Here is a 13,217-nt window from a genome sequence, read left to right as displayed (position 1 = left end):
TGGCATGAAATCAACATTCAGTTGAGATGAAGTATAAAACACTAGAATTCTGCAATAATTAAATATTCAATGGCCTGAAAAAGATCCTACTCATTATCCAGTAAAATGAAGAACAACTACAACTACAACTACAGCTACAACTTCTGACAGGTAAGCTCATTGATAATTGATGAATTATGGATTCTCATCTAGGGTCGTCCATATTATACAAATCTAATAATTTCAAGCGACTAATGGAAAATGTGTGTCACTTCTTTCATATGTTATCAGTAGGTATGTTTATATTATAATGGTTGACAATAATAAAGAAACAAAATTAATGGATGTATTCTCTGTGCTTGACAGTTCTCAATTTTGATAATCACCAAGTGAGGCGAAAAATTTCCATATGCAGCAAAAAGGAATTTATTTCAAAAATCTTCCTAAAATAAAACGCAAAAGAAGATTGAGTAACAGTTTTGATGGAATTCTATAAAATTATATAAATATATTAAATCTTGATTTTTGTTATTCTTCTAACGATTCACATAACTAACGAATTCAGAAACCGCAAATGGTCATGTCAAGAGAAACATTAAGCGTATATCTATAAGTAATCTGTAGAGAAAGGTCTCATTTCATTCACATTCTGTGAATAATGAAGAGGAACGTGATCATAATATTATTTTAAATTACTTTATAGGGAACTTTCAAGAAGCATTCAACTATAGACTTGTAAAAAAACTACTGGATTATAAAAAGTTTTATACCATGGAAAACCTATTAAGTATTAATTTATAGTCACAATATCACATTACATAAAACAAATTTTCTATGGGCATTTGTTCGATTGTTTAGTGGGACCCAGATTATGAATTTTGGAATAATATAGGTTGTTTGATTGATACTGTACTGTTCATTATTTTCCACACTCTTCACTTATCGCTCTTTTCACTCAAAGATGAATCTCACTGGGAAGTTCATGATTTGTAAATAAAATTCCAATTCATTCTAGATTCTGAAATTTTATTCATGGTGCCAAGAAGGCAGAACAGCAGCAGCCGTGTACAGGTTGCACAACATCGTAAACATTGGCTTGGTTCGAATTGCTATGTATAAAATATGCTCGAGCTGTGTATCGCCGCGAGCAAACAGTCGGGTAGCAAGATTAAATCATTACTCAAAGCAAGGAATATTTCAAAGACCCCCTCCTGAGACTCCACCGAAATGAATAAGGGAGGAATTTTGCAACCTCAGAAGCATGTGAGGTGCAATACCTCACGGGATAAAGAAAGATGTAACGTATGCATGCGAAAGTTCTTTCTTGTTTGCTTAGTCGACTAGCAACTTGCCAACTTGAGAAAGAGCCTCCTCTCACCCCCACTACCTCTCTCTACACATGGTGACTGAGAGCCCACTCCCACCAAAAATTTATCAAGTCATATTACCTCAGCACCGTTGTAACTTGTAAGAGCACGCTGCAAAATGGACTTCATTCGGTGCAATAACCTTACTTGTGCTGCTTAAAACTAGTTCTATTGAAATAAAATAATGGAAAACACTTCAAGAATATGACAGGCACATTCTGAGTTTTATTATTTGTCATATTAATATTATTTACATAAATCTTGCTCAAAAAAGTTGAAGGTGAACGTAATGTTAAAGGTAATGAATTTTTCGTAATAATATTTTGCGTTACTTCACATTCATACGAAATATATGTGATTGACATTTCCTGGAGACTGATAATGATTTTCTCTCAAGTAATATTACGAAGAGAAAAATAATATATTTTGAAAACAAATATTATTAATTTGTCACAATACAATCTACAGTCTCACCGGACTGTAGAGCCAGCGAAAGTAAAGTAAAGTAAGTCACAATACATTGCCAATTTCTACATATACCGTATTCATTGCAACTAACATGAAAAATGTATCGTCTGGCAAATCAATACTATATAAGAAAAAACACCAGAATAGCAAACATACTAAAACTGAAGAGCATTGCCTTGTTCCAGAGTTTAAAATGAGAGGAAGTTATGCATCCTACACACATTGTAATGATAATGATCTTGGGTTTCAATATGGAGATTTAATGAGTTATAGAAGATTAAGCCAACAAGCATTTTATTGTGTATGGGATTTTGAATAGGAGCAGAGCAAGAGATGTGATGAAATAACTAGCAGCCGAATAAGATGAGATAGAAACAAAATACTGTTCATTTAACTCTGACTGGCAACCTATGATTACTGCTCATTGTCTTTTTCTAGGTTACCATGCTATAAAAAGCTGTTTCAAAATGCCAAACGAGTAAATAATCAGCTCTACTATATTTTACTGTAATAGAACGACTTCGTAAATTTTCATCGATCAAGTCAATAAATTACAAACTGACCTCCAGCAAGTGATGTAGGCAGTGCTATGCAAACGAGGCATATTCTAGAAGAGCCATTACAAATTCGTAGCATCAATATTCCTTGAATAAATCAAATATTGATTGGAGAGTATAGTGCGTTGAAAGTACATACATGCTACTATCAGTTTAAAATAATTGGTTTTATCAATAATTTAAAAATGTAATTTGAGAACAAGTGGTCGAGTACAATGATTTTTTATTGGGTCATGTATGCTGAAGAATGCTGATTGTGAAGACTTTTGCAATATTTCTATCCAGAACATTTACTCGTTTAAGTTGAACAATATAAATTGGAAAAAATGTGGCAAATGTGGCTATATTTAAGACATGCATTCGAAGGCCACATTGAAAATCTTAGTAGATGGAATTCAATGTAAACAATCATTAACATTCATTAACAATCATTTTCATCTTTCTCTAGAAGGTATTTAATTATTCTTATAAGTCGGCTTCAATGAAAAATATTGCTACCAAGCCTCTTTTAGACAGAAAAAAATGTTCTTGAATGATAAAACTTCCCTATTATATAGTATGGATCCAACAAAGTGAAAGAAATGGAATGCTCCATATTTTCAGAAACATGTTTCCTTCGCACGGTGAATACTGTTATTTTTTGTCATGATTTCATCAAATACTTTTTGGGTAGAATCAATGTTTTCTTATATACAGAGATGACTTGTGGTGAAGGCGATTAAGGGCAGGTATGTGATACCCTTATTATGCAACTAACATTTCAAACTCTTCACCACAGATGTAATATTCATCTTTAAATTAAATGGTGATCAATACCTACGGCTGCACGGCTGCACTACGGATAAACAACAAACTTATATTGGAACCCAATGTAATTCATTTTAGTGTAATATTTCTCAAGTTCTTCTATGTTACATGATTCAATGGTGAATCTATTATGAAATAAAGTCGCAGCCTTTCAAGTTTAAAAATCCAACTATCTGCCAATAATTGATTGGAATAGTACAGTACTCGAGCAGCTTGAGAAATTATTTTGCCAGGAAAGAAGATTGTGATGGTAGCTCAGTGCAAAGCTGGAGGTAATTAATTATTGCTTTTGACAAATTCGATGGAAAGGATTAAATGAAGCCGTAAAAGCTTGTTCAACGGAGGTTACTTTATTAAATACAGAATTTATCGTATTCAATTGAAATAGCAATAACTGGATAACCAGTAGTCAGTCAGCAGAGAATGCTTTGAACAGCTAAAAAGAGATCTGACGTTGCGTTTATCTCTCTATTCATTCGGTAATTGGAAGTTTCGAAATACTGGGTGGGGGGAGGGAGGAGGAGCTTCTCGTTGACAGGAAGGAACGAATGAATTAATTGAAAAATAACTTCCATGTCACTCGCCTTGGCTCCAAGCACCGACTATACGCTAGTAGGCTATAGCTCCATAATGTGGCAACAGCGGCTCAATAAACACTGCATCAGAGAGCAATGGCAAAATGACATTATAATGCCACTCAGTCAATTATCCAAGCTATATCATTACAAAAATATCATTATTAGGCTACTGAGAAATAAGGACCTAGAGGTGAAAACGTTCAATTTCATTCCATTCTATAATATACAATCTCTCACAATAACAAAATTTCAAAGTTTGAAATTATACGAATGTTAAATTTTTGTCTCCTTTAAATATATGGTAAGACCTATGACAAGCAACACATAGCTAGACCAGATGAAATAATAACAATATGATCTGAGACTATCAATAAATGAAAGTAATAAATAGATAAATAATGAAAATATCAATCTCATCTATACCAATAATGCCTTATAGATGAAATGACTGAAAATCAACAATCCTAGTTCTTAATTTGATTTGGAAAGTTCCTGACAGTAATTTCAAATTGAGGTATGCAAAGAAAGCATGAAAATTATATTCCCACTTATAGACTTTAGAAAGGATTCAATATGACAAATAAGAATGAAAAAAAGGAAGAGGACATGGAAAACCATTGATTGATGGAAGCAATCACTTCAATAATTAAAAACCACCTGAGAGCCATACGAATTGCAAATCAACAATAATTAGCTATTGTGAAAATCTGATTGTCACAGTTCCAGTTCCAGATATCAGCTTAGCCTCCAAACAGCCTTCCAAGTTGAAGCCACCAACCAGTGCATGTATAATGAATGATGTAAATACAGTAGTAGGCACACATTCGGAGTGACTCATCGCACGGTTGTTGGTGACGTAGTCGAGGCGTGGGCTAACGGGTTATCCCATCCCTGCATCATGATACACGTTGGCCCATCAATAGACGAGCAACTTGTGTATCTCTGTTGCATCCACAAATAGAATGACGTAATGCTTGGAGAGATGACTATGTTGGTTACTTACATATATTTCCACATTTGAGGCATACCCAATACATGCCTCAACCATGTTGCAAGTGGATGAGACAAGTTGAAAAGGAAGACGAACTATGTGGACATGATGCATGTCGTGTAATGACATCCTTCGAACAGCTGTTCAATCCCTACTTAGATTACAAGGACTATTGATCTTCCAAGCAGCTGTTCAATTGAAAACTGAGTTGGAGCAGCCGCCAAAAGTTGAATAAATATAACTGTCGCCATGCCCAATAGCCACCGTTTGAAATTTGGTTCAGAGTCATCGTACCCGCATGCTGTACTGAAATATTTATTCCTTATGAAGAAAATATTAGTTTGAATTCCAGGGTATTAAATTGAAGCAGAAATACAAATATTTTAATCAATACGACCATACAATCATACAATACGGAATGTCTAGTTACACACATGAAATTTTCAAAGTCCGATTCTTTGCCATCCTTATGAATTCCATCAGATTAATCATAACTTAGCAAAATATATAATGATTTTTCATTTCTTCACATAATGTGTTTGCTAGGTTTCATTCAAACTGAATCCTTATAAATTATTCTATTAGACTAATCAGATGATATTCGGCAAGTTTCGTTTAATGTAATAGCATTTATAAGACGACAAAAAATCGATGTGTGTGTAATAAGGCTAGCACTAGCTACACACACCTCGATTTTTATTCGAACGATATTTTGCCGTCCTTACAAACTAGTAGTTCTGTGAACAGTAGACTTCACGCAGTATACTCATCCACAAGTATCTGATTGAAACTATAGACCTTAAGGAAATACAGCAATAGACTGGCTTCTCCACACATCTGTGTAATAACTTGTCAGCTGATTTATGATGAATAATTCTATAGTCTGATTTTTACTTTCCTTGCCCTATAGGTAAGGAAAGTATTGCTTTCCGAAAAAATCTGGTGTGGTACACTCACACAACACTTTCCTTGCTCATTGAACTGTAAGCCCCATTCTCAAACGAGAATAATTTAGGGGAATAACATAATGACGATTGGCGGCAACATATTTGAAACTACGATCAGACTTCTATATAATTATTTGTATATATAATTGTTTTCAGAGTACTTATTCCTTTGTGTAAATTGTGAAATTCGATGATTATTTTAAAAGTCGTCAAAACAGCTGTTCTACAGATGAAATATCTCGACTATGTGTTCTTTTTATGAACTGCTCTACCTACCTACCTCATGCACGAGAAGGAGGTTACAAAGTCCATTTCTCAAGGATGGGGTTTCCCAGAAAGGAGACTCATGCCAGTTAGTAAAGCTGATGAATAACTATACAGGGTATGAATTTGAAAAAATCGGTCAAGTCATTTTTGAGAAAATCGTGAAAAACATGGTTTTTTAGTAATTATCCGCCATTTTTCTCAAGAATATTACGGAGCTCCTGCAATTTTCCCAGGAATGAGACTCATGTCAGTTGATAGGGCTTATAAATAGCTATCCATGGTATAAATTTGAAGAAAATCGTTAGAGCCGTTTTCGAGAATACCGTGAAAAACATGGTTTTTTAGTAATTATCCGCCATTTTTTCCGCCATTTTGAATTCAATTTTATTAAATTTCTTATTATCAGATCCTCATGGTATAAGGACCTTAAGTTTTAAATTTCAAGTCAATCGGTTGATTAGGAATGGAGTTATCGTGTTCACAGACATACACACATACACACACACACATAATTCACACATACACAATATACACATATTATACACATATATCACAATATACACATATTCACACATACACACACATATACACACACACACACACACACACACACACACACACACACACCCAAAAATCATGTTTTTGGACTCAGGGGACCTTGAAACGAATAGAATACTTAAAAGGGGGGTACCTTAATTTTTTTGGAAAGCAATACTTTCCTTACCTGTGGTAGTAGGGCAAGGAAAGTAATAATAAGAATAGGTAATGAGATAAAAAAAATATAGCACAATAGCTTAAACTATCTTTTCTCTATGGTACTGATGAATGGATAATATAACTTGTATGATTCCTAATTATTAGTTCAGTAATGATATTACGAACAATGAGCTTCAGAAAGTATAAAAGTAACACCAGTATGGAGTGCTTGCTGGATGTATAGTAACGAATGTAAGTAAGATTAAGAATCAAGGTTTTCTTTAAATTGAGTGATAGCTATCCTATACTATTAAACGAGCAACTTCTGTTTATATGTTTCGATGTTTGTATTGCACCGGATCTCGAAAACGGCTCTAACGATTCTCACGAATTCAGAACATAGTAGGTTTATAATATAAAGATTCGATTGCACTAGGTCTCATCCCTGTGAAAACTCGCTGAAGGACTTTAAAAGGATAATTATTATTCATCCTTGGGAAAACAGCTGATAATAATTATTTCGTCGTCTGTTGGTGATGGAAGTGAGTGAGCGAGTTCATGTGTGTGAGACTGTGTCAAAATTATGACTCAGCTGTTGAACTTTTGTAATCATTCAATCAGATACTTAGTGCCGGTTGCAAAAAAGCCGGGTTATTTTCAATCCTGATTAATTCCAGTAGATCCATCTTTTTGAAATGATCTTCTCTGATTTGGTTCACGTGAAGTTAATCAGGATAAAAATTTAACCGGCTTTTGTGCAACTGGGCCTTTGTGAGGGAAATTTTTGCATTCCTCCGGGAATAATTTCTCAATTTACTGTGATTAGATAGAACATCTCTGTATGAATGTTATTATAATTTCTTCTTTTGTAATAAATTTTTTATGCTTTTGTAATCCAGAGCGGAGCTCAGTCCCCGATATTTTGATTGATAAGCCAAATTTTCAGGACGAGGCAAGAATGTATTTCATCAGTAATTCAAATGAGCTGAACTCTAAATTTTTCAACTAAAACCTATTCATCAATGTGTTCAGACACGATGCACTAATGTCAAGCAGGCGCAGGAAAGGAGCCAGGGCCAGGAAAGCTGCTCATGCTTTGATTGAGTAGAATTACGAGAGGAAATCGATGCTGGTGTGGTAGGGTGGTGGAGAGGGTAGTGTCGATAAAGGGTGCATATGCATAGCGGTGTGACCAATTTAGCAGGGCGCCAGGGCGATAAATTAAAGTGCAGTCAAATCGAGTACAGTACAAAACTGGACATAGAGGAATGCGAGAGAGCACAGGGACACAGAAAGGGAGAAGAGTACTGGTGCTGTGACAACAAAGTTAGCACAGCAGCCTGCGACAACAATCCGATTGGCGAATAAATTTACGCGGCAATCCCAACAGAAAACTGATAGCTATCGAATGAATAGAAACGCGGACCGCGAGTAATTACAACAGTCGGTGGGTTCGAGGAGATGCGACACAACACAGAAAGTAGTAGGGAATGTTTCTGGCATTTTCCAACTGGGAAACAACAGAAGCTACATGCAGTAGTTCTCCCAACAACGCGTCACTGGAACAATAGCGCGACAACTGTACACTATAGAGGCACTAGTACTATAGAGACATGCATGGCCAATGCGGGCTGAGACTCGACGCACGACCCCGAGACGTTGCCCGTTTAATCAACAGCACTTGTGGCGACAAAGTCAATATTTCACTGAGACCCCCACCCCCATCCCCACCGCCCACTAACCGCTAAACGCTCGATACACACAATGCGGCCGTGTACTACGTCCATCGCCACCGCCACACTGTTAAATGTCCAACAATAATAATATAATGAACAATGTGCTCCAGCCCCCACTCCGATTCAAGCATTCTTGACGTGAATCATCTATGATCCCCACTAAACTTGTTTACATAGAGCCTGCCCGCTTTGTATCTCAAATACCCTAATACACACTGATTAAATTTGAAATTCAGTATTCCAGTAGGCCTGCAACTGCTGGTCCGTCGCATTGTCGCTCAATGACAATGCACTCACTCCATAATACATGAATCATCAGGATGATACAGCCAATTGCAAACAAGCATTGTTTATTTCATTAATGGACCCAACAATGTTGTTTTGCAGCTGAATATTTTCCACATTCCGTCAGAAAATTCATGGATTCAGGGTACTAATATGTTTGAAAATTTAGCAATGTGATTGTGGATAAAACTTGATCATAAATTAGTAATTCTCCCATCGGCTACAACATACTGCTGTAGTAGTATTGGTTTCTCAACTGATTAACCTAAAAATTATTTTATGCAAAGGAGAAAGAGAACATACTTTGAACCACTACAAGCCAAACAGTTAGATCTCTCTGTTCTAGTCAAACTATAAAGAAAATCATAGATTTTGCACATTCAAGCAAATTTACTTGTTGTAATTTCCCTTGTTTTTGAATTACTATCACCATAAAGAAACGATAGCATAGATATCCCATGGTATAGGGCGTTTATGTCGCAACTTTTACTGTTATCCCAAGCTGATAGTTCACATAGTTCTTTCCTATGCAGCTGTGTGACACTGGTAGTCTCTCAAATTGTGCCGTTCATACACTATCACCCCAACAAAACAGTAAAAATTGACAATAATCGACAGTAATCGGCTTGAGATAACAGAAAAAGTTGCGACATAAATTCCCTATACCATGGGATATCTACTTACGCTATTGTTTCTCTATGCTATCACGTACTAGTCGCGAGAGACCCTCTGGCATCCCTCTCCTGTCGCCTCTATTCAATTCAATCAGGAAATCTGGTATGAAAAAAGTGAATTCACAGGCTGATTCAGGTTGGGTTATCCCGGCGGGAGTCGAAGGTGAGATGAGTGACAATGTTAACTGTCGATGGTACAAACAGGGGAGCTTCTTTACGTGGTAAATTGCTTGGATATGAAAAAATGAAATGTTGTATGCGAAAAGAAAAAGCCTTCTAGAAGAAATGAGAAGGATGATCTGATGAAAGATCTTTAGTATAATTCAGAGGGTGAAACGTAGAAATTGTACATATACGATGATATGGGAGATAGATATGAGCTTAATAGATATGAGGGATGAGTAGATTATTTCAATCTCAGGATGATAAATTTATAATAAATAGGATGAATTCTAATTTTTGATTCCCCAATACAATGCCTTGATTCAAATAACAAATATATGTTATGTGAGGAAAAATCATCAAGATTGAAAGAATTCATTAAAAAAACAAGGATTAAGAAATTTATAATCAATAGTATCTTAAAGAGAGTAGAGATATACTCAATAACCCAATAGAGCAAAAGCTATTCATTGTTGCCGGAAAGTGGCTAGAGCTTATCAATACATATGATACTATTTGTGCGAGTGGAAAGTCAATTTCCGCTAACCAACATCCGCTCAGACAAGTTTTCCTCTTTTTTATCAGACTCAAAGTCAACCAAAATCACAAATTTCTGTGGTTTCTATACGGATACGATATCAGTGTGGTCATGCTCCTATTGAAAATCAACTGCACACTCGTCCAAGAGCTGAGAACTTTCACTAACATCAATTTCGCTATGATATTGTACTACAGAGAAAATGGTCTCTCCTTAACAATGTCTGAATGGATGGAGTGGAACCTTCTCACTCACTCACTTCCCCTTTCACTGCTAATAGATCACGTTCTGTCAAGGTTCTAATTTGAATAGTGAGAGTTCATCACATACTAAACTTTGTACAATGATGCAAACTGTCAACTAACTCTACAGAACACACTTATACTGAATTAAACATGTACTAAAATGAATGTTGAAACTAATATAAAAGGTGATTTTTCATTTTTCTAGAAAATATTATACGATATGGTATCAGTATGTCAATGCTAAGAATAATCAAACGTAACGTTTTTGTCGTGAATTGTAGACAATTCTATACAATCATTGACGATGAAATATAAAAAAATTAAGGAATATACACTTACTAATCAGCAAGCATTTACTCAAGTAGAGTTTCTACTATTACAGACGACTTGGCTTTTCTCCACGATAAAAGTAAGAATATACAAATATTGACAATATACTAGAAGTTATAAATAAATCATGTTCCTCAAATAACAAACAGAATTATCTGTTTTGGAAGTTGAAAATGTAATCCGAAATGTTCAGCTTTGCGCTGAGAACTGAGAACTACAAGTTACTCGAGAGACTACACTATGAGTTATTGTCAAAATTAATAGATTCAGTAATGAATGCGATGAACTCATCCTTCAAAATTGATTAGTATCATTAGTATTGGTATTCTTAGACGACCATTGATTCTGTACAAATTCAATTGAATTGAGTAGAATGGGATTACTTACAATATTCAACCACCTGTAATAGTATCTTTAATGATTTTTCCCAATTCTATTGTTGATTATTGTTGAAACATACCTGTTAAAAGAGAAAAATATTTCATTAATCATACAAGGATAGAAATGAACTTGGTTGGTGAAAATGAATTTAATAGATCTTCATTGTTACAGACTCGTGTGAAGGAGTCAGACATGTACTAACCAGGAAATAAACAATTTGAATTACATTCTATACTCTCTGGTACCAGAACATCGTCTCTCATCTTCCATATCTTAACTATTTCTAAGGCGTTCACATAGATGCAGCATACCTTGATATTCAAGTTGACAATAAAATTATTGCAACCAAAATCAACACTAAGAATCCACAACACTATTATGGGTTACCGAAGATATCACTCAGCTTGACTGTGAATATTGTTAAGTGATAATCTAGCACCGGATATCCTGGATGAATATATCAGCATGTTATTCCTGAATGTGTGATATGAAAATGGATTCTAATGTGTCCTTACTTCGAAGAATGTTTCTAATAACATTCCTGAAAAATTCATCAGACACTGCAAGGGAACGAAAATTAATTTGAATGAAGATATTAATCCCCCTTAACAAAATTCTAATCAATTCTCATTCTCTTTTCCGAAATCACATATATCAGGAAAATCGCAGTATGAAATTGAATTTACAGAATTTTCCCATATTCACGAAACACTCAAACAATCAACAATGAGAAAGCTTCACATTCCAAAATTTGAAAATCATCATGGAATTGTTGTGGTAGACAGAATGTACGAGAATCAACACAATTTTTCATAACCATGGCAGATAGCATTTTAATGAATTTGAAAGTCATTCGTTTCGGGAATTGTTTTGGAATAAAACAAACGATCGAAATCCCATCAATTATTGTTCACTAGCTGGCCCGGCGAACTTCGTACCGCCAAATAGTTGATGCATCTCATGACAAAATTTAGCTGGATGCACACCTCAAAATCTATAACCCATACTAACAATCCTCAAATCCAGACCATCCTATTATTTTTTATTGTCCAAATAATCAGTTCAGCATACTCTTCTATGTGCGTGTACGATAAAATCATCACATCCTCAGTAAGTAAGTGACGATGAGTAACTGAATCGAGGTGTAGTTTAAGCTATGCTATCTTTTTGCATAAATCACATGTGCTCCCCCGTTCACTCCTTCAACTTACTCAAAACATGCTTAAACTTATTTAAAACTCTTATAAAAAATCTAATGCGTGACCTTGGAAAATATCTGGGAAATTAATTGCTTCACAAACTTTTTAAATAATTGGTGAGTGACGATGAACCCTGATGTCGGAATTATAATTATTGGAGAATCGAGGGTTTTGATAGAAATCAATGGTACAAAATTGATTACTCTTTTTAGTAATCACTTCAAATACCATCTTTTATTAAAAACTTGCAGGTAACTCGTGCTCCGCAAGGGACCAAATAAGAACTTGACCTACTGAAATATTGAAGAATTGAAAATAGGCCTATTACCATTCTCGGTGAAGTATTGAAAAAGATCGATTAATAATAAGTCTGAATAAGTAACTGAATATATGTGACTAATAACTAAAATATGTAATAACTGTGACTAATATAAATGTTAGACCTACTGAATGAGTAACTGATTTTTGAATAAGTAACTGGCTTCGGGGTATTTTAATGGATTTCATTTATATAGATAATTATCCAACTCCAAAATAAATGATTTACTAAAAATCAATTAATTCTAAACACCGAAGACAGCACAATTATTCGAAGCAAAGCAATGTCTGAGGCCTGAGGCCGTACTGCTGGATGGTTACACACAGAATAGTCATTTTGTTTTTAGTCGGGGGGTTTAGAATAAAATACATGGGAGGTTATGGAGCAGCACACTCTTGTCTACAATTTATCGACGGCTGTTGGATGACGCAATGATTATAACAGCTGATTTTTATTTCTGTGTGTGGCCAGCTCACAAATCTTCTCCCATAAGGATTACATGTAAACTTTGAAGGACCGTGGGAAAGAATCCTGAAGTCGGATTATGAATTTGATAGGCCATAAACCTGGTCCTGAACATAACGAACACAACTAAAAAAATCATCAAATTCGGTGTACACATAAAAAAGTTATTGAACGTCAGAAATTTAAGGCTCGATTTTTATTTATATAGAAGATTTCCAAATTCCTT

The 13,217-nt window shown here is 35.0% G+C and overlaps 1 protein-coding gene across 47 annotated transcripts in view; it reads right to left on the bottom strand.

Moving 5' to 3' along the window:
* Window positions 1-13,217, bottom strand: part of LOC111044278 (muscleblind-like protein 1) — a 586,938-nt gene that overhangs the window by 230,412 nt on the left and 343,309 nt on the right. The window contains exon 4 of one of the 47 annotated variants that reach the window (XM_039424181.1): window positions 11,015-11,087. The exons of the other annotated variants lie outside the window; for them this stretch is intronic. The gene's annotated coding sequence lies outside the window, so the exon portion shown is untranslated. The remainder of the gene's footprint in view (window positions 1-11,014; window positions 11,088-13,217) is intronic. 47 annotated transcript variants of the gene reach the window in all.

This window comes from Nilaparvata lugens, chromosome 3, assembly GCF_014356525.2.
Source record: "Nilaparvata lugens isolate BPH chromosome 3, ASM1435652v1, whole genome shotgun sequence".
In the NCBI taxonomy this organism is placed as follows: domain Eukaryota; kingdom Metazoa; phylum Arthropoda; class Insecta; order Hemiptera; family Delphacidae; genus Nilaparvata; species Nilaparvata lugens.
The sequence above is the reverse complement of the archived record's forward strand: the minus strand, read 5'-3'. Positions and strand labels throughout refer to the sequence as shown.